The sequence below is a fragment of the Leopardus geoffroyi genome, chromosome C2 (genome assembly GCF_018350155.1).
Source record: "Leopardus geoffroyi isolate Oge1 chromosome C2, O.geoffroyi_Oge1_pat1.0, whole genome shotgun sequence".
Classification (NCBI taxonomy): Eukaryota; Metazoa; Chordata; class Mammalia; order Carnivora; family Felidae; genus Leopardus; species Leopardus geoffroyi.
Genome location: NC_059333.1, coordinates 37532897 through 37552279, shown reverse-complemented (window position 1 = coordinate 37552279; position 19383 = coordinate 37532897). Strand labels below are relative to the sequence as shown.

Sequence of the window (19383 nt, the reverse complement as noted above, 5' to 3'; positions counted from 1 at the left end):
AATCTTGTTCTGAATTCTTGAAGAGTACCCAAACATACACACACACACACACACACACACACACACACACACACACACACCTGCAAAGAGCGCAACACATTAGATAATTGAAAACATTCGTAAGACACCATAATGCATATTAATGCAAGGGTTTTAATAAGGGAGAAACATACTATAAAGCAGAAGACAGAGAGTTCAGGTAAGAATTAGGAGCCACAGAGCTTTCAGAAGCATCTCTTTTAAATCCTTGCTATTAACACAATGATGTGCTTTGTTTCTAGATTGAATTACCAAAAATTGTACAGTAAATATTGATTTGGGGAGAGCAACTTGAAAGTTTGCAGTGGGGTCTTTTATGACCCTCTGTTTACATAGTTAAGTCAGGCAAACTGGTTACTCCATGTGTAAGCCATCAGTAAACCAACTAGGCCTGCGTGCCACAAGAGAGTTTCAGATATGAAACAGCACATGATAAATCATTAGTTAGCCCAGTGCCTTTATCTTAGACAAGAGACAGTGCTAGATTTCCAGGCATCCCCAGAGACAAGCACAGAGTTGTGTGAATCCAGCTGAAAAATTTGTTTGTATTTTCAGAAATGCTAAGTATGCTTTTATAATCAGATAGCTTTGGCTATGCAAAAACTCATCCCAAGGATTTAATGGTGTAAAATAACAATTATTTATTTAGATCCTGATTCTGCTAGTTAGCAATTTGGACTGGGCTCAGCTAGGCTGTTCTAGTCTAGGAAGTGTTTATTCATGTGTATAGTCAGCTGCTGAGTTGATTGGGTTCTCATTGCTTTGGAAGGCCTCAGCTGGGATGATTCATTTCTGCTATTGACATGGCCTCTAATTTTACGGCAGGTTATTCAGGACATGTTTATATGGTACCTTGTTAGGGTTCCCAGAGAGAAAATCTGCAAGGTTTTTTGAAGTCTAATCTCAGAGCTGGTGCAGTGTTCTTCATGCCACATTTTATTCACCAACACAAATATCATGGGTCGTGTTCTCCAGAAGCAGATACCATGATGGTGTTTGGGTTATAAGTTATTTATTATGAATTAACATCTGTAAAAGAAAAAATAGAGGAATTAGGATTGGGCCAAGGAAGAAGTTGATCTGCATGAAGGTTCAACAGTCTCAGCCGATGTGCTAACCTTTAGAGTAAGGCTTGTCTGTCAGAGTGTCCTGTATTGGGCCACAGAGACTGGACTCTTATTCTCCTCTCTGGCTTAGGCACTGAAATTAGGAAAAAGAATTACTATAAGTGATAGTAGCTCTAACTGAGGCAAAATGACTGTAAGCTCTCTCATGACTATAGCTCACAGCCAAGCCTTTCCTTGCGGGGGAATCTGGACAGAGCACTTCTTAATCTATGATAGCAAGTCAGAAGGGCAACCCAGATTCAAGGAGGAGAAAATAGATTTGACGTCTTAATGTGAGGAGCAGCTGATGTCAATTGTGACCATGTTTGCATACTTTCATAATGTTCAAGGGTACCTTGAGCACAATATATACTTAATACAAATTTATCTAATTTAATGAACTGCTAAAAAGCAAATAAGGCAAAAAAGTTCATCAAAGAGATACATTCTGTGGTAAGTAGGTTTAGTAACCATCTACCTTCTTGTTCCTAGATGAAATCATATGATCTCTGCTCTTAAAGATACCTATTGTCAACTGTACATACAGCATCATAAATACAATTCTTAGGTTGCTAAGCAGTTTCACTTCATAATTAATGGCCTTATCCTTTTCCCATTCAAGGCAGGCTAGGCAGTTTGATGTAATTTCACTGTCTGAGATATGATTTGATTTTCAGTCATCTATTAAAATTTGATGTAGCCTGGTCTGCCAAAAAGAAAAACTTTGATAAGAATCCAAGAGGACTGAGATATAACCCAAGATATTCACCAAAATTTTGTAATTCTGGGAAGAACATTTCTCATTTGTGGCCTCATCAGTTATAAAATAGATTATAGAGACTCCTAAGTTCTTTGCCGTTGTTATCTTCTATGCTTTTTTGTAGCACAAGTTTTGTGACTTATCTTTTCAAAATATTTTTCCTTTGGAACTTATTCCATCTAGTAAGTGCTTCCTGTTAAGTACTTAGTTAGACACTTCATTTATCCACTTTTATTTTATTTCACATTGATTTTTCACTAGAGTATCTTTCATGAGTCTGCATCTTGGTATCAGCTCCCTTCTCTTTTGCAGAGGTGAGCTATCAGATGGCAACTGCTCCATATATCAGTCTGCTTGCTGTATGTTCTTCAAGTCAGCAAAAGTAATTGTGGAGGAGTAAAAGAAAGCCTGACATTCCTTTTGGGGAAAAACACACTTGAAAGATCTGTTCTTTACATTGGGTAATTCTTGGTAAGTGGTGGCTTATCGAGAACAACCTTGACTATGCAGACTTCAGGGAGATGTTCCTTATTCCTAGTAATGGGTCTCAGCTGTCAGTGTGACAGTCAGTCATTTGTCACAAAATCCCCAAACTTCACACTCTGAATCTTGCACTGTGCCACCAACATCAGTGACTATGCCCTGGACATGACAAATACTGATAAGAAAAAGAGATTTTACAGCTATCTAGACAAATTCATTGCTGTAATACCAACATCTAATGTGCTGATCATAGTATAATATTTCAGTGTGTGTGATAGCACTGTTGCCAACACATTCTGTGGGGAAAAATGTGTCTCACGGGATTAGAAAGAGCACAAAATCATGAGTATCAATAAAGAATATGCTAAGCATAATAAGAACTATTTGGATATGATATTATTTATTATTATTTATAGGAAAAGGAGCCAAGCAAAAACTAACTGAGAAGTATGGGATGCATAACAAAAACAAAAAGAACCCAGACTGAGTAAATTTGGGCCATTCTCTGAGTTGATACTCCATTCACGATTACAGATGAAACCTATTGTTAATGTTATGAATGAAACATATTTAATATGTTCCGGTAGGTCCATATGTTTTTCTAAAACAATGACAAAATACCAGCATCAGTCCTTGGCTAAATTTTGAATAATTCATCCAAAGGGAAATACTTTCAAACCATATATATATATATATATATATATATATATATATATATAACACACACATATATATGGGATATATATATATATGGGATATATACATATGGAATATATATATATATGGAATATATATGGAATATATATATATGGAATGTGTATATATATATATATATATATTCTTACAGTATAGATGTATGTTTGTGTATATATATGTGTGTGTGTGTGTGTGTGTGTGTGTGTGTGTTTATTTAGTCCTGGAGTATTTTCTCCTAGAGTATGTGTGTGTGTGTGTGTGTGCGTGTGTGCACGTGAGTATTTTGAGTATTTTTTCCTAGAGTATTTTGTCCTAGAGTGTATGTATGTGTGTGTGTGTGTGTGCGTATATATATACCCTAGAGCATTTTTGTTTTTTTGCTTCTTTGCTTCAGAAATCCAGAAAGGTTGTTAAAAATAGGTGGGGTTGGAATATACCATATTGGCAGACAATTTATTCAGGAAAATTTTCTTCAGGAAACAAACAGAACTGGAACAAGGTTTGAGAACAATCTGAAGAAATTAATAAAAAATACTTAATGGATTCTGGTATCATAGGATGCAGAAGACCTTACTTCATTGCTTTGTGGCCTTCGTCTCAAAGTTCCCTGCCTGTTTTGCCATTTACCATTTCATCAATAAATTAAAATCACCAAAGGATTTTTTTCCCCTTGGAGCTGAGGCCTCTCTCAGGCTTAGTATTAAGCAAATTTCCATATTAACTGTGGGGAACGTAAAAAGTACCAAAAACAATGAGAAGACATTATCACCTTGTGGCTTTCTTCATTGAACAAATAAATTCTAGATGGATCTGAACATTGATTACTTCAGAACAGCAAGGTGCATAAATATCACCTCATGGTTAAGTAGGGATCCTCTGATTTACCTGAGGCACTCAATATATTTGCTTTTGTCAAAAGATTTACTTTATATTATAGGACTTGAATTATTCTGTATATAACATTTTAAATTTTAGCAGTTAAGGAAAACGTCATATATAAGTGCTAGGTAACTCAAGATATCAAATTTCAAAATTATTTTTGTCCCCAAATGAGTTAATTCTCTATTTTCCATAATCCCTTAAACACTGCACTTGGAAATAGAAGACATGTTTCACCAAGTGCCTATTTAAATTTAAAATTCCACAGCTACAGGATCAAGTAGGCAGTAACTTGGCAAGTGTGTTTTTCTAGTCTTTAAGGTAAAGAAGCTAAAATGAAGCATCATATAGTTAAGATCATTAATTGCATGTATACAGAATCTTGCATTTTATCTGGGTTGTAAATCTTTCATTCAGTTAAGTCAGCCAGATTCAGATTTGCTTTTTATTTATGGTCTTTTCTTAGATTCTCGAAATGGATAAAGCAAAATCAAGAAAAGATATTCATCAACATACATTGTTATGACTTATAAAGATCATGTTACTCCTTCTTATCAGAACTGAGCCACAGTTGACTACTCACTCCCCCTGATATTGAGTCACTGCCATATTCTCCACCCAGCTCCAAAATAAAGTAGCAGATTTTTAAGGGTGGAATAAGAAAAGCACAGGTGGTACCACCTACTGTAAAGCCTTTAGTTCTTCTTAGCTCAGTAACAGCTGTTGGTCTTTTCACAGTTTGTTAAAAGCAAAACAAGGCATAGAATGTGGGCTATTGACATTGTGCAACAATACCATTTGTTTGCTCAGATCATGATAACCAATGGCAACTTGAGAAGTGTTTCCTTTTCAGGCTTTTGGTAAAAAAAAATCTTCAGGCCTGACTGCCTACCTTGCAAATAGTGCTGTTGATCTATTGATTAATTCTTGGTCATATTACAAATTATATAACTACCATGTGTTTTACTCTCGCTAGTCTGAGAATGTATATTATATAGTTTAAAGGAAATTTAAGAATTAATGAGCATCTGTTTCATCCTGTCTAGGCATATGGGGGAGAGAGGTGAAAAGAAAAGGGAACAAACTGTTTTGAGGCTTGGTAATGTTGCCTTAAATGCCCCTTTTCAGTGAGGATAGGACTTCCCTCTCTCATCTCCAAGAAGCCAGGCTTTCCGCTCATAGAATGTTAGTATAGCAAGAAGTAGAATTGCATACCTTTGATTAGGACTAGGCCACTAAAGAAGAGTCTTAGGTATGGGGCTGGCCAATTGTTGGGAGAAAAGGAGTCTTATCAGAAAAATTAAAGGGAAGTGACACATATGGGCTGTCTTCAAGATCCAACATGGTTCACCTTGATGGATAAAGTATATGTAATAGGATATTCTAGATAATAGCACTACTCAAGCAAAATGTGTTTCCAATTGGTCTGTTTTGAAACAGGATCCTGATTAAAGCATAAATTGACAGTAGAAAGCAGTCAGAAAATAGCTCCTAGAGAACAAGATTTATAACAAGATTAATATCAGCCTGCCCAGAATGATGAAGTCTGAGGGTATCCTGATATTCTGAAAATTTATTCAGAATTAGATCAGCAATTAGGTATGGCTGACACTGGATATTGATAATGATTAAGCCAGGAGTGGAGAAGAGTTGGAAAAGACAAAGGTAAATAAAAGACCTTATAGCAGTGGCTCTATAACACTAAGCATCTGTAAGAATAAAGTTCAATATATTATACAGAATAATAATTGCATGACTTCCTGTAGTTCTAGAATCAGGTCCAGGAATTTTCATTTTAAAACCCCAAATTATTTCAGTATATAAAATCCTTCCCCCCAAATTGCAGTTTATAAGCAGTACTTATCGTCTATAGGAAATAAGTGAATGCCTAAACAAACATACTAAATGATAAAAAATGATACATTGCAATAAGAGAGGAATGGGCATCAGGGACGGTGTTAGGATTGTTTTGAGTTCAATTTGTCTTTAAGAATATTAATCAAGAATTAATGTAAAGAGGGATAGAATCTCATACAGATGTAAAGTGGTTAGCAGATGCATGCAGGTGGGTCATGCATCTATTTATCTATTTCAGAGGAATATCTATTTCAGAGGAATATCTATTTCAGAGGAATAGCTCCTATAGATATCTATTTCAGAGGAATAGCTCCTATAAAGTCATAGGGCAGGGTGGGGGGGTATCTAGAAGATAACACTGTGCAATAGTAAAACTGAAAGGGATATTAGAAATCAGCCCATCCAAACTTACTTTAAAGATGAGAAAACAAGCCTAGAAAGCTATCTTGTTCTATCTTTACACAACCTTAACTATTCCTTCACGTCAACAGCATATAGCCCCTTAATTTTTAAACACTAATCTGGAAACTATACTTATGGATCTATGCATAATTGGTCTATTCCGTCATCTAAGAAAAATATTCTTCAAATATTTGAAGACACTTAGAAAAAAACACTGCTTTTTGGGACAGCTGGCTCGGTTGGTCAAGTGTCTGACTGTTCATTTCAGCTCGGGTTGTGATCTCATGGTCATGAAATCTAGCCCAGTGTCAAGTCCCACATCTGGTTCTGCACTGGGAGTGGAGCTTGCTTAAGAATCTCTCTGTCCCTCTCTCTCTGTCCTTCCCCCACTTGCACTTGTTCTTGCTCTCTCTCTCTCTCTCTCAAAAACAAATAAATGAAAATTTAAAATAAGTTTTTCTTTTTAAAAATTACTCCTAATTAATTTCTAACTCAGATGATTTTTCTTTTATCTCTTTCTCTGTGTTTTCTTTCTTTCTTCTTCCCTTCCTCTCTCTCTTTCATTCATTCATTCATTCGTCTTTATAATTATGCCAAACTTCATCCCATAAAATACTTTTCAATAATTTTCCCAGTTCTATTTATTTTGAACAATCAAAGAAAATAAATCCATAAGATTATAAATACTATGACTGAGTTTCCTCAATGTTTTTTCTTTAAACAGGCCCTTCTTGGACTTTGTCCTTCCTAAAATGTAGTGAAGGAAGTTAAGCTATAGGGAGTTAAGAGGAAAGAGAAGTTAGTCAAAAACTATGCCATGATTTTTCTCACCAAGTTGGTAATGTCTGGAGAAGACAATATAAATCATGAACAATTATAGAGTAATGGAGGGGTCATATCATTTAACTGTACACAACCTATTTTTCAGCACATCCTTACATGATTCTACTTAGTCACAGAATTCTTACCTTGCAGATCAAAAGTAACAAGCTCTGGTTTATACTCAGTTTTGGCTTTAAAGCTCTCTTTACTTAGTGAAGGAACAAAATAACAATTTATAATACAATTACTTGAAACTTAAAAATAGATTAATTCTAAAGTAGTTATGAGTAAAAAGAAAACCTATACAATAATTTCCATTTGACTTAAATTTGTATTATTGAAGTGGAAAGCATTTTCAAGAAATATCAAGGGGCACCTGAGTGGTTCAGCGGGTTGAGCATCTTACTCTTGATTTTGGCTTGGGTCATGATCTCACAGTTTGTGAGTTTGAGCCCCGCATGGGGTACGCATTGACTCCATGGAGCCTGCTGGGATTCTCTCTCTCCCAATCTCTCTGCCCTCCTCCTGTACACTCTCTCTCTCTCCCCCTGAATACATACATACATACATACATACATACATACATACATACATACATACCTAAAAAAAATAAAAAGGAAAATAATCTCAAGTAATATGAACAACAAAAATTTTTTTTTTTAATTTTTTTTTCAACGTTTATTTATTTTTGGGACAGAGAGAGACAGAGCATGAACGGGGGAGGGGCAGAGAGAGAGGGAGACACAGAATCGGAAACAGGCTCCAGGCTCTGAGCCATCAGCCCAGAGCCTGACACGGGGCTCGAACTCCCGGACCGCGAGATCGTGACCTGGCTGAAGTCGGACGCTTAACCGACTGCGCCACCCAGGCGCCCCAAACAACAAAAAATTTTAAAGAAAAACAAATATGGAGAAAATGGATCTATGCTCATCTGACAAAATATTTTCATATTGAGCTTTGTTTCCTTGTTTATAAAATAAATCAGTACTATTTTTACAAGGTTGTTGAGATGATTAAATAAATAATATAAAGCACTGTCTAATCTATGTTATTAATATTGTAGTATTAAAGTATAATTATGAAATGTGTTTTAGAATAATAATACAAAATTAGTGTTATGCTTCCTTGTGGCCATTGCTAGATGTTCAATATGGGATATTTAAGTGTAATTTAATATTTTTCTAGTCTAAAACGACGTTAGAAAAACAGAGATTTCAGTATCAACATAAGGAGAATGGTTTTCAGTGAAGAGTCAAGTAACATGCAATTATTTTATGGTATGTTTTACAGAAACATAGATCCTGTTGTAACTATTTTGGTCTCTTAAGGGAGTGAAGGTTGTATTAGAATCTTTGAATAAGTGAAACTACTGAGAAGCTGAGGTGTCAAAAATCATAAAGATAGAACAGACAAAGATAGAACAGAAGTTACGTGTAGAATGTTATACAGGTTCTCATTTAAATTAATTCCATTACCATATAATGGGGAAGAACTATATTATATAATCAAATATTTTCCTTTTATTGTCCTTGTTGCTTTTATTATATTTAAAAGTAAAAGGTCTTCACAGTTGAGATGTTCTTTATATATACTTTATATATATATATATATATATATACTTTATATATATATATATATATATATACTTCGTAGTATATATTTATGTATTTTAATAATTCAGATATTTGGCATTCTTGGAGTTCCGTTTAACATTTTAACATCTTAATTTCTTAATATTTGGTTGAGCTAACCCTGATAAAGTATATCTTTATTAAACCTAATACTTTCATACTGTTACTTATGTTCATATGATGTTGATGATATTAAAATCTTTCTCATATTTATACTACAATTATCTTGGGTTTGCTTTCTATGTTAACTTTTTAGCTACTGCCTTTCCCTTATTAAATAATATTGATTTCTTCTTTTTTTTAAAAAACAATTTTCTTTTTTATTCTCGAGTTAGTTAACATACAGTGTAGTCTTGGCTTCAGGAGTAGATTCCAGTGATTCATCACTTACATATAACACCCAGTGCTCATCCAAACAAGTGTCCTCCTTAATGGGCATCTTAATGGCCATCACTCATTTTCCCCACCCCCATCAACTAATCAACTTACTGATTAGTTCTCTGTATTTAAGAGTCTCTTATGGTTTGCCTCCCTCTCTGTTTTTATCTTATTTTTCCTATCCTTCCCCTACAATCATCTGTTAAGTTTCTCAAGTTCCACAGATGAGTGAAATCATGTGATATCTGTCTTTATCTGATTAATTTTGCTTAACATGATACCCTCCAGTTCCATCTACATTGTTGCAAATGGCAAGATTTCATTCTTTTTCATCACCAGTGCCCTGTCAGATCAGCATTTTTGTATCCTTTGGATAAATTCCTAGTAGTATAATTTCTGGGTCATTGGGTAATTTTGTTTTTAATTTTTTGAGGAACCTCCATACCATTTTCCAGAGTGGCTGCACCAGTTTGCATTCCCACCAATGGTGCCAGAGGGTTCCCATTTCTCCACATTCTTACCAATATCCATTTTTTCTTGAGTTGTTAATTTTAGCAACTCTGACCAGTGTGAGGTCTTATCTCATTGTGGTTTTGATTTATATTTCCCTATAGATGAGTGATGTTGAACATCTTTTCATGTGTTGTTTGCCATCTGGATGTCTTCTTTGGAAAAGTGTCCATTCACTTCTTCCCATTTCTTCACTGGATTATTTGGGTTTTTTTAGGTGTTGAGTTCTTTATAGATTTTGATACTCACCCTTCATCAGATATATCATTTGCAAATATCTTTTCCCATTCCATCAAATTGCCTTTTAGTTTTGTTGATTGTTTCCTTTGATATGCAGTTTTTTTTGTTTGTTTTTTGTTTTTTTGTTTTTTTATGAGGTCCCAATAGTCCATTTTTGCTTTTATTTCCCTTGCCTTCAGAGACATGTCAAGTGAGAAGTTGCCATGACTGAGGTCAAAAAGGTTGCTGCCTGTTTTCTCCTGTGGGATTTGATGGTTCTATGTCTCACATTTAGGTCTTTCATCCATTTTGAAATTATTTTTGTGTATGGTGTAAGAAAATGGTCCAGTTTCATTCTTCTACATGTTACTGTTCATTTTTCCCAGCACCATTTGCTAAAGAGACTGTCTTTTTTCCATTGAATACTCTTTCCCTCTTTGTCAAAGATTAGTTGGACATATAATTGTGGATCCATTTCTGGGTTCTCTGTTCTATTCCATTGTTCTGTGTGTCTATTTTTGTGCCAATACCATACTGTCTGTATGATTACAGCTTTGTAATACAGACTGAAGTCTGGGATTGTGATGCCTCCAGCTTTGATTTTCTTTTTCAACATTACTTTTTGGCTATTCAGGGTCTTCTGTGGTTCCATACAAGTTTTAGGATCGTTTTCTAGCTCTGAGAAGAATGCTGGTACTATTTTGATTGGGATGTATTGAATGTGTAGATGGGTAGTATTGGCATTCTAACAATATTTGCTCTTCCAATCCATGAGCATGGAATGTTTTCCCATTTATTTGTGTCTTCTTCAATTTCTTTCATAAGATTTCTATAGTTTTTAGAGTACAGATCTTTTACCTCTTCGGTAGGTTTATTCCTAGGTACCTTATTGTTTTTTATGCAATTATAAATGGGATCGATTCCCCAGTATATCTTTCTGTTGCTTCACTATTAGTGCATGGAAATGTGACCAATTTATATACATTAATTTTATATCCTGCTACTTTTTGGAATTCCTTTATCAGCCTCTGCAGTTTTTTGGTGGAGTCTTCAGGGTTTTCCACGTAGAGTATCATGTCATCTGTGAAAAGTGAAAGTTTGACTTTTTCTTTGCCAGTTTGATTGCCTTTTATTTTGGTTTGTGGTCTGCTTGCTGAGGCTAGGACTTCCAACACTATGTTAAACAACAGTAGTGAGAGTGAACAACCCTGCCATGTTCCTGATCTCAGGGGAAAGTTCTGTTTTTCCCCATTAAGGATGATATTAGCTGTGGGTCTTTCATATATGGCTTTTATGATGTTAAGGTATGTTCCTTCTACCCTGACTTTCATGAGTGTTTGTATTAAGAAAGGATGCTGTTTTTTGTCAAATACTTTTTCTGCATCTTTTTATAGGTTCATATGGTTCTTATTCTTTCTTCTTTAATGTGATGTATCACACTGATTGATTTATGAATATTGAACCAGTTCTGCAGCCCAGGAATGAATCCCACTTGATCATGGTGAATAATTATCTTAGTGTATTATTGAATTTGATTTGCTAGTATCTTGTTGAGAATTTTTGCATCCAGGTTCATCATGGATATTGGCCTGCGATTCTCCTTTTTAGTGGGTCTTTGTCTGGTTTTGGAATCAAGGTAATGCTGGCTTCATAGGATGAGTCTGGAAGCTATTCTTCCGTTTCTATTTTTTGGAACAGTTTGAGAAGAATAGGTATTAACTCTGCTTTAAATGTTTGATAGAATTCCTCTGGGAATCCTTCTGGCCCAGATCTCTTGTTTGTTGGGAGATTTTTGATAACTGATTCAATTTCTTCACTGGTTATGAGTCTGTTCATATTTTATATTTCTTCCCATTTGAGTTTTGGTAGTGTGTGAGTATCTAGGAATTTGTCCATTTCTTCCAGGCTGTCCAGTTTTTTGGCATATAATTTTTTATAGTGCTCACTAATAATTGTTTATATTTCTGTGATGTTGCTTGTGATCTTTCCTCTTTCATTCATGATTTTATCTATTTGGGTCCTTTTTTTTTTTTTTTTTTTTGAGAAGTCTGGCTAGGGCTTTATCAATTTTGTTTATTCTTTCAAAAAAACAGCTCTTGCATTCCTTGATCTGTTCTACTGTTTTTTGGGGGTTTTGTTTGTTTGTTTGTTGGGTTTTTTGTTTGCTTTGTTTTTTGGGTTTTTTGGGGGGGATTCTGTGTTATTTATTTCTCCTCTAATCTTTATTGTTTCTCTTCTTCTGCTGGCTTTGGGCTTTCTTTGCTGCTGCCTTTTCTAGCTCCTTTTGGTGTAAGGTTAGGTTGTGTATTTGTGACCTCTCTTGCTTATTGAGATAGGCCTGAGTTGCAATGTATTTTCCTCTTAGGACTGCCTTTGCTGCTTCCCAAAGTGTTTGAACTGTGTTTTTTTTCATTTTCCTTTGCTTCCATGTATTTTTAAAAATTTCTTCTTTAATTTCTTGGTTGACCCATTCATTCTTTAGTAGGATGTTCTTTCACCTCCATGTATTTGGGGGCTTTCTAGATTTTTTCTTGTGGCCAATTTCAAGTTTCACAGCGTTGTGACCTGAAAATATGCATAGTATGATCTCAATCTTTTTATAGTTGTTGAGGGCTATTTTATGACCTAGTATGTGATACATTGTGGAAAATGTCCCATTTGCACATGAGAAGAATGTGTATTCTGCTTTAGGATGAAAAGTTCTGAATATATCTGTTAAGTCCATCGGGTCCAATGTTTCATTCAGAGCTATTGTTTCCTTATTCATTTTCTGCCTAAACAATCCATCCATTGTTGTAAGTGGGCTTTTAAAGTCCCCTACAATTACAGTATTATTATCTATACATTTGTTTATCTTTGCGATTAATTGATTTATATATATTGGGTTCTTTAATATTGGGGGCATAAGCATTTACAATTGTTAGCTCTTCTTGATGGATCGACCCCGTAATTATGATATAATGCCCTTCTCATCTCTTGTTACAGTATTTGTTTTAATATCTAGTTTGTCTTATATAAGTATGGCTACTCTGGCTTTCTTTTGATGTCCATTAGCATGAAAGATGGTTCCCTACCCCCCACTTTCAATCTGCAGGTGTCCTTGGGTCTAAAATGAGTCAATTGTTGGCAGCATATAGATGGATCTTGTTGTTTTTTTTTGTTTTGTTTTGTTTTTTGTTTTTTGTATCCATTCTGATACCCTATGTCTTTTGATTGTGGCGTTTAGTCCATTTACATTCAGAGTGATTATTTAAAGATATGGAATTAGTGCCATTGTGTTATCTGTATGTTTCATGCTTGTGGTGATGTCTCTGATCCTTTGTAGTTTCTGCTGCTTTTCAGTTATAGAGTCCCCCTTAGTATCTTCTGCAGGGCTGGTTTTGTAGTAGTGGACTCCTTTAGTTTTTTTTTTTTTTTTTTTTTTTTATCCAGGAAAGCCTTTATCTCTCCTTCTATTCTAAATGACAGCCTTGTGGAATAAAGGGTTCTTGGCTCCATATTTTTCCTACTTAGCACATTGAATATATCCTGCCACTCCCTTATGGCCTGCCAAGTTTCAGTGGACAGGTCTGCTACTACCCTCGTGTGTCTACCCTTGCAGGTTAAGGCCCATTTGTCCCTAGTTGCTTTCAGAATTCTCTCTTTATCTTTGCATTTCGCCAGTTTCACTATGATATGTCATGGCATTGATGTGTTTCTGTTGATTTTGAAGGAAGTTTTCTGTGTCTCTTGGACTTGGATGCCTGTTTCCTTGCCAAGATTAGGGAAGTTCTCGTCTATAATTTGTTCAAATAAAACCTTCTGCCCCTTTTGCTTGCTCTTCTTCTTCTGGAACTCCTATTTTATGGATATTATTTTATTTCATGGAATCACTTAGCTCTCTAATTCTCCTCTTGGGATCTAGTAATCTCCTTTCCTTTTTTTTTTCAGCTTCATCATTTTCCATAATTTTATCTTCTATTTTACCTATCCTCTCCTGTGCTTCTTCCATCCTCGCTGTCACTGTATCTAGTTTATTTTACATCTCATTTTTAGCATTTCTTAATTCATCGTGACTATTTCTTAGGTCTTTGATCTCTGCAGCAACAGATTCTCTGCTGTCTTCTATGCTTTTTTCAAGTCTAGCTATTAGTCTTATGACTGTTTTTCTAAATTCTTGTTCATATATATTGTTTATATCTGTTTTGAGCAATTCTGTGGCTGTCATTTCTTCCTGAAATTTCTTTTGTGGAGAATTCTTCTATTTCATCAGTTTGGCTAGGTTTCTCTCTTTTATGTGTTTTAATAGCTTGTTATATGTCCTGTACCTGTGACTACTACTATATTGAAAAGGAGTCATTCACTGTCCAGGGCCTGGCACTTCAGGAAGTGTTTTGAAGTGTGTGTGTGTGTGTGTGTGTGTGTGCACTCTGTTGTTGCATTTTAGCTGCCTTATCCCACTGGTCCATCCTCTGCAAAGCTTCTCCTTGCTTGCAGTGGTACGGTGTTTGCACCTTCCCCCAAGTATGCTTTGATTTGTTCATTGAATTAGCTCTGGAAACAAGAAAAGGGTGGGAGGGAGCCCCATCCCATACAAAGAGAAAAATTAAAGGGGTGAAAAAAAGACAAAGCACAGAATCAAAAAAAAAAAAAAAAACTATAAGGCTTAATCCCGAGAGAGAGAAAGGAAAATAAAGAAAGAGATATACAAAAGGTGTAACAAGATTAGAATAAAAATACCTGATTAAAGAAACAAACAAAAGAAATATATATATGTGTGTATATAATATATATATGTGTGTATATAATATGTATATATATGTGTATATAATATATATATAATATATATATATATACATATATAATAAATTTTCCACAGACAAATCAGAAACTATGAGCTTTATTCCAAAAGAAGAAAGGAAGAGGGTAGGAAAAGATAAGAAGAGAAGAGCAAACACATAAACTGACTAACAGACTGACAGGCAAACACAGACAAATAGACAAAAACACAAAACAGTTGTCTCTTGGTGCCTGGGACCAGTGGCTGTGCTGATCTAGAGGAGAGCCTCTCTGGTTCACTCAGTGTCAGTCTTGCTCCCTTAGATAAGCAGTTGCCAGGCACGAAGGGGTAGGGTTTGGTGTAAGCAGGTCCCACCTCCACTGGGGGCCCCTGTTCTACTCCCAGAAGTGCCACCATGTTGGTGTTGGGGAGAAAAACGGTGACTCCCCAATCTCTCCTCCCTGGACCAGGTGTCTGAAACTATGCTACTCAGGCAGCCTTCACAGAATAGCGTGGTGGCTGGCTTGTCCTGCACCACTGTCTCCTGCTCCTCCTAGGCACTCAGCTGGGATTCAAAACCTGATGTTTTAAAGGGCCCCGCACTACTCAGACCCTGTTCTGGTGTAGGACCACTCAGCCCTGCCAATAAAAGGCCTTTGGCTGGTGCCTTCATGGTCTTTTTTCTTGGGGAGGCCATAAACCCTCTTCCCACAGTGCTTGAGGAAGGGGACTATTGTCTCCCAACACGCCTCGAGATGGATACTATGCCCTGGGGCTGGCTCCCTCCCCTGCCAGGCACACACACATGGCTGGCTCTGGTCGGGAGAAGGTTGCATACCTTTTAAAAATTTGGATCTTAAGCTCCTAAGGCTGTTTGTAAAATGGAAACTGGTACTCTCCCTATTTTTTGTTCCTCAATCTGTGGTCCAGAGAGGTTTTCCTCTTCTACAGCACAATATCACAATTCCATAGCCTCTCTGTCTTTTTCTCCCTTATCTCCCCCAATTAACATACATGCACCTCAATCCCCTCAAGCTGTCTCCCTCCACGTGGGGAGATCCTTCTGCCACTCCACAGATTGATTTCCTGGGTGTTCCAAGTGATCTGACCTCAATACAGCTCTGTTTGAGAGACAAGAGAAATCCTGGTCCCCTATTTATCTACCATCTTAACTCCTCCCTGGATTTCTTCTCTTTAGTTCTGCTTCTGTTTGTAATGTTTATATGTCAACATATATGTAATATTTATATGTCAAATACATAGAATTCTGAACTCCAAGGCACTAAAAGATCATGTTTAGTTAAAACTATTAATATAGAAACAGCATTTTTTTTCATATCTACCCACATTCATCAGGAAAAAAATCTGTAATAGGGGAATACCTTCCTCATCTTCTCTTTTCTTTCTAAACCTAACCAAAACAAACCAGTCATTTAACAGCAAGTGTGTGAGGATCTCAAAGAGGAATACTTTTGTTTCATTTGTTTAAATACATAATTGCATAGTACAGAGCTTAGGGTGGCGGTAGACCCAATAAGCTGCAAAGTCTCCATCTGCATTACTATGCCAGTGGTTTTACTTACACTGTCGGTTTGCTCTTTGATCAATTTTCCTTTAGTTGAATGTCATTCTTTTTTTTATTTTTTTTTAAATTTTTTTTTCAACGTTTATTTATTTTTGGGACAGAGAGAGACAGAGCATGAACGGGGGAGGGGCAGAGAGAGAGGGAGACACAGAATCAGAAACAGGCTCCAGGCTCTGAGCCATCAGCCCAGAGCCTGACGCGGGGCTCGAACTCACGGACCGCAAGATCGTGACCTGGCTGAAGTCGGACGCTTAACCGACTGCGCCACCCAGGCGCCCCTAGTTGAATGTCATTCTTAACTAATATTCTGAACTGTAGAGTATTAGGCAGACTATTTTTTTTTTAATAAACTATAGCGAAGGAAAAAAACTATAGCAGTTTATTACTGTGCTTACTAAAATTGGACCGTAGTATTTCTTTTCCATATTCATTTCTTTCCTGTATAATATTGTGATATTTTTCTAAACTTGCTGATAACTAGCATTCATATCAATTAACAAATTTAACTATAAATATTTTTTGCTTTTTTTATTGAGATAATAAAGTAGCTTATTGATTTAGATTTTACCTAATGAATTTCTGTGTTACCACATTACTTGCTTACCCTCAAAACATAGAACTTTTGGTCGCTACTCTGAATTTATGATTCTTACATGAATTTTAATTGCTATTCATGTATATATTTGTTAATTCAGGTTGCTGTTAAGAAATATCATAAAGATTTTTATGTCCCCATTTTTATATTATAAAAAATCATAATAAGGTATCATTTATAGTTTTTCATATACTGCATGATTAATACAACTATTTATTTATATCTTTTATTTCTTACTATGACCTCATGTTCTCAGTGTTAATTTATTTTTACCTTTTTGCTGCAATGAATGACAAAATAACAGCAAACCACACCACAAAATATATATATCATGGTTATTATAAGGCAGACAATATTGGGGCACACCACTCATTCAAAGAATATAACTTTGCCAGCTTTTCTGATTGGCAACATATATGATCAATTACCACCACAATCCTTTTCCCTCCTACTAAATTTAACCACTGTCCTGACTTACAGTAATCATGTTTCTTACCTGTAACTGTTGAAGGATCTGAGTCAAGTCTTTGGTCTGTAGGATTTTTCACAGTGTGAATTTTGCCAATTGCATATTCACTGCCTATTTATTGTTTAACATTTCTCTGTCATTTTATCCCTGCCAAGTGTCACATGGATGCAGAGGCTTGATCCAGATCCAAGGCCTTTGGCCATTGGAGACTTCTTAAACATGGTTCCTATTTTTTTTTTCTTTTTTAGTCATAACCCTAGCAGTTTTGATAACTTATTTATTAGAGATGGCCATTTTTCTAAGAAGTCTTAGTCTCTGGAGTGGGCAGTCATTTTTTAAGAGTAGTGTGGATACTGATTGTTACTGGGCTAATCATTGATTTTAGTCCTTTGATGAAGAGAGCATTAGGGAATGTGTGTGTATAGTCTTTATCTTCTTTTTTCTACACAAAGAATCATGGTTCTCAATAACACAGAAAGAACTAGAATATTCTATTTGCTTTATTCCATATTAAACACCCAGTAGTCTCTTGTCTCATATTTTCTTTCCTGGAATATATCAAATATTTTTATATATTTTTCTTATAGAATGCAAATTTGTCTGTGGAAAGTATAAAGAAACACAGGAAAAAGATTATTATAAAAGTTGGAAAAAAAACTCTGATAATAATCTAATTTTTTCCTCTTTTAAGTCTTTTATTTTACTTTCCCAAATAACTAAATATATTTTTTTCTTTTTTAAAAAATTCAATATATTTATGAGAACATTTATTGGTGTTGGTCATTCTAACTGAATATTCTCAGGTATATAATGTGATTTTTATCATGTTTAAAGTATGTAATTTAAATATATATGTATTTTTATTTCATGAAGATTATTTTATGCCTGACTTTTGTATTTCTTCTGCCATCTTACTGTTGTTTTTTCTTGATTGGAAAAAAATTTGGGGGCATATTTGATCTTATTTGCCCTTCTTAATATTTGTGCCTTTCTTTTGGATTCATTTTATCATTTTATTACTTATGTTTTTATATATTTTTAAATTTTTCAGATAATTTCAAACTTATGGAAAATTAGAAGCAAAATACCAATAACATTATTTCTTTTCCTGAAACCTTAGATAAATGTTTTTTACATGGTTCTCACCATCACTACATAATTTACTGTGTATTTCCTATACAAAAGGACTTTGTACAACACAATCATAAAAAACTAGCAAAATCAGGAAATTAACATACATACATTATTACCATCTAATCCTTGAGCAGATAGGTTTTGTCAATTATCCCTGTCAAGACTTTCTCAGATTTTACTAGATTCGTAAACTAACAAATTAAGCTATTGCAGCTTTATGGATGCTAGCCATGTGCATGTAAGCCTTGGGTCAGAGACAAAAGACTTTTTTACTGAAGTACAGCAAGAAAAACGAGCCTCAGATTTGTGTCAAATTCTCTTGCTCCCCAATTCTCATGGAGGTAATATGGCATGGTTTAGGAAGTTTCTGCCAATGTAGAAGGATTATACCACAGATGAAAGACTCTGAGCCCAGGAAACCCCCATAGTTTTGTAATGGGCTGAAAGCTCTCCTCCCTAACTTTTGCCCTGGAGAGACACACTATTCTTTTGATTAGTTATTGCAGTTAGCAAACAAATCTGCTATCTACTTCATAGAAGAAAAGTACCATCTCTCTCTCCCAAAGCTATTTGTTATATAACCAGTTTTGAAAAGAGTACAAAACAAATTCTAACAGTACCTGTGTTCACAATATCTGCCTAAATGTGAGACTCATAGAAAATTATCTGCTAACATCCCAACAATGTATTTTCATTTGTTGTGTCTCTTTGGTCTCCCTCACTGGGGAAGAGCTTCCCAGTCATTTTTTGATCTTCATCCTCTTAACATTTTTGAAGAGTACACTTTATTTTGTAGACTGTCTCTCAGTTTGGGTATCTTTATCCTTTTTTATACATAGATTTAGCTTATGAATTTTTGGTAAGAATATTGTAGAAACAATGCCTAATCTAAATGCATCCTATTCAATTTGCCCCATTTCTGGTAATGCTAAAATTTATCACTTTATTATATTTATTATATTAATTTATATAATAAATTTATATTTATTATATTTATTATTCATCATATCCACCACATTTCTCCATTATAAATTTCTGCTATTTCCATTTAATTTAATA

General features: G+C 35.1%; 1 long non-coding RNA gene across 1 annotated transcript; it reads right to left on the bottom strand.

Annotated features, from left to right (window-relative positions):
• Positions 1-655: 655 nt before the first annotated feature.
• On the bottom strand, positions 656-4728 carry LOC123576076. Its single transcript, XR_006701154.1, has 3 exons — positions 4649-4728; positions 1158-1239; positions 656-1068 (listed from the first exon to the last, which is right to left on the bottom strand). It is a non-coding gene; the product is annotated as an uncharacterized LOC123576076 (long non-coding RNA).
• Positions 4729-19383: the final 14655 nt, after the last annotated feature.